This window comes from Pecten maximus, unplaced genomic scaffold (genome assembly GCF_902652985.1).
Source record: "Pecten maximus unplaced genomic scaffold, xPecMax1.1, whole genome shotgun sequence".
Classification (NCBI taxonomy): domain Eukaryota; kingdom Metazoa; phylum Mollusca; class Bivalvia; order Pectinida; family Pectinidae; genus Pecten; species Pecten maximus.
Window position 1 is genome coordinate 23,520 of NW_022980133.1, and position 3,809 is coordinate 27,328.

The 3,809-nt window shown below is 34.7% G+C and overlaps 1 long non-coding RNA gene across 1 annotated transcript; it reads left to right on the plus strand.

Moving 5' to 3' along the window:
• The first annotated feature begins 913 nt into the window (after positions 1-913).
• LOC117319413 lies at positions 914-3,808 on the plus strand. Its single transcript, XR_004530722.1, has 3 exons — positions 914-1,133; positions 3,426-3,525; positions 3,785-3,808. It is a non-coding gene; the product is annotated as an uncharacterized LOC117319413 (long non-coding RNA).
• Position 3,809: the final 1 nt, after the last annotated feature.

Genomic DNA, 3,809 nt, shown 5'->3' on the forward strand with positions numbered 1-3,809 from the left:
TGATAGAAAAGTGAATTTTCAAGAAAATAATTATGTAAATACTTGAAGATAACTCTTTCAAATGTTTTACCAACAGAGGACAAAAGTGATATAGGTCTATAATTAGAAGGAGAATGCCTATCACCCTTCTTAAAAAGAGGTATCACTTTAGCAAATTTCCAAGTATCGGGATAAATACCAGTTGATAACGACAAATTAAAAAGCAATTCAAGTGGTCTACATACAGTTTTAGCAGTATACTTCAACATGTGGTGGCTAATTTCATCAGAGCCAGAAGCTTTGCCAAGTTTTAAATTCATCAAAACATCAGATATGTCATTTTGACTTATTACAGGTAACTCAAAAGAACTTTCTGTTTTAGGTTCTAACAAAGGAACATCGTTATTGTTGTCATCTATGCTAGTGATACTGCAAAAATAGTCGTTCAATGCATTACATTTGGCCTTATCATCGACTAATAAACGTTCCGAAATTGGATCAACTAAAGTAGGGATAGGACGTGATGTCTCAGAATTCCCCATCAATCTTTTGACAAGTCGCCAATAGTTTTTAGGATCAGACGAATGATAAAACTCAATAAGATTTCCAACATTTTCATAAAAAGACTGTCGTGCATACTTTTTCATATTATTCACTTTATTTCGCTGATTTTTGAATTTAGCTATGTCCCGTGGATGATTGGTACGTTTGGCTATTTTCCGAAATCTATCACGAGCTCTCATATTTTTTCTAAGGTCTGAAGACATCCAGGGCTTATCGTTTGGTCTTACAGTAATTTCCTTATGTGGTATCGATCTACGAGCAAAATCAAGAAAAATTTCAGTAAAACGTTCACTGGCCGAATTGACAGAGTTGCATGTAGCGAAAAGAGTATCCCAATCATATTCTTCAACAAGACGATTAAAAAGTACATAGTCGCCTCTTTTATATAACCAAATTTTACGTTTATATGTTAGTTTCTGAAATGACGGAACAGAAATACATACAACACAACCTTGGTGGTCAGAAACTTCTGCACGCGCTACTATTCCAAGAACTATATAAACCCCAATCGGGAGAATGTTGTCTTTCGTTTTATTAAAACGCTGGAGGTATTGACCCTTCAAACCCGCTATGCAAAAATGGAAACTTTGGTAAGCTTTACAGCAACTTAGAAGTGTGACGGATGACCCATTGTCTAGTTTGGGAACCAGTGGGAAAATATTTTATATAGACCTCTAGATAAACCCTCGGAGAAAACTTTCCCCAGGGTGGGAACATCACAGTTTCAAGTGACACTGACGGCAGAGATTTTGAGATCTCAGGGAAAATAACATTAGACCAGTTCTAGTTGGACAATACTATCCTTATGTATTGATATACATATTTTAGTCAGATGACCTTGGTTGAAATAATTTATTAGATCTACCAAAGTTAAAAAAGTAATGATTTTCTCATAGGCCTATCTGGGAACAGAGACATTTCCCATTTTTGGGAGCAAGTAGGGTTTTTCCCATATTGGGAACAAATAGCCTATATACCAAACTTTACTCTTTTTGATGTATTTAATTACCTTTTATGTTCATGTGCTGAGTATGATAAGCGTAAATTAAAAGCCTGCAAGTCCTGTGATGACTATCGCCTTTTCTTTGATGGTCACGTAGAAAATTTGGAATTCTATCCATTGGGAGAAAGTCGATATATATTCTCTATTCCGGGCAAAAGTGAGACCAACGCAGAGGACATCTGTGGGATTATATGACCTTTGGATTTGTTTGGGAAAGGAACACGGAAATGCTTCCAGTATAAAGCTCAGAAATAAAAGAAAATGTACCAGTAGGTGTGATACTCACCAAACATTTAAATGTATTGTGGTGTTTATATTACGAAAATGTAACTCTTTGTGCTGATGGCAAGGTTTTTGGACAAATATTTCAGTGCAATCTATAATGCTCCTAGTTTTGGGATAATGATTAAAACAGGCTGGTAACTTATGGCAAATCTGCTCCCTACTTGGCCAAAGGATAAGATACTTGAGCTCAGCAGCAATTAACGATACCCAAGTTATCACTATGCGACTCAGGGAAGCTTCTGAAATGCCAAACATGTTACCATTGAAGGGTAACAGTGTCGATTCCTCTCCTGAGCCTCGTCAATGTGACGGCTAACTCTTCTTTAAGTGATAACATTCTTTTCGGGCCTCTGCATGGAGTCTGAAACAAACAGAAATATCATAATTGATTTGGTCTTTAAAGATATAATTAAACTTATAACAGTTCTCTGGCCAGGAAGTATATACGATCAAATACATGTTGTATAATTATCATTTGGTTTCGTTCATTTCATTTTTTCATCCTATGAACAGCCAGGGTCATTTAAAGACATGTCAAGTTTATGTGGTTGAGGAGGTAAGCTGGTGTTCACAGGAAAACGTCACAGATCTACAATCAGTATCTGACAATATATCCCACAATGGTTTCAAACTCTTGACACAGAGGTGGAGGGCTTGTGTAAAGTATCAGTTAACCATTCAGCCACCATGGTCCCCTTTATTATTTGGAATCTTTTAATGAATTGTACATAATTTTGATATCATCTGTCATTTTTATGACACAAAATACACATGAATATAATGTTAACATAAATGTATATATAAATTTGTATACATGTACAAAATATCATACCTGTCTTCCATTAATTTCAGCAGTCTCAGAACTTCTCCAATAGGTCATCTTTTCTGCCTTTTCTCGCTATTGGTTGAGAAGAAATGTAAACATAAGAAGAGATAATCCTACAAGGTTAAAAAAAGAAAAAGAAATGGCATTACAAATACTGTATAAACTATATGACATAAGTAAATGATAAAGATTGTACATAGATACAGATATGAACTGGGTTTTTTCTTCAAAAATCATTGAAACACTTCAAACTATAATATTATTTTGTTTTCATCAGAGAGCAGCAATTGGTCATCTTATAGTTTACATGTATATATTTTAATATACCCACTTCATCCCTTTCCTGAATGTTGGTTTTAGATGGGAAATTTACCTTTTATCATTAAACTATAACCAAACTACTGCCAGCCCTAATCGCAGGCATTTTGCATGCTATGATATCACCATGACGCCTGACACACAAGTGTTTGAAGTGCTTTGGTGACAGCAGAGTGTAATACTGTACAAAACAGTAATAAACAAATCGGGAAAATTATCAGTCCAACTTTTAGAATTAGAATAAAAAAATGTTTAGGTTGGGAACATTTTATCCGGTTAGGACGGACTGGGAACTGGAAACACTTCTTATTTCATTTGGCCTGACTTATATGTGAAATGAACTATATCATATCAAGTAGTAAGTTAGTATAAATTTCATAAAACACAAGTTTCGTTCTTGCATAGGACTGAGAATGTCTTAATTATATAATCTTTCTTGTATTCCTACAGCTGACATCATATCAACACAAAGTAGAATGACCACATCAGAGCCATCTCAACACTCACAACAGGAAATGGTTTCAAGTAATTTAAAGATGCCAAGGAATGGGTACGTGCTGACATTTGAATCGGCTGAATTTCTGGTTTTAATAGCAAAATTGATTAAATAACTTATGTGTAAATATAAACATGTACAAATACGCATGGTAGTTCACTACCTAGCTATTTGATAGTTTGGCTAATACTTAAGTAGCCGGTGTATTTAAATAAAGGAAAATTTATTTATTTGTTTTTCCTTCATGTTTTTGTAAAGCAATCTGGTTAATAGCCACCTTAAAGTCGAAGAAATTTGTATTTTGTTTTTACAGACAGGCTACTGGTCCAGATGGCACC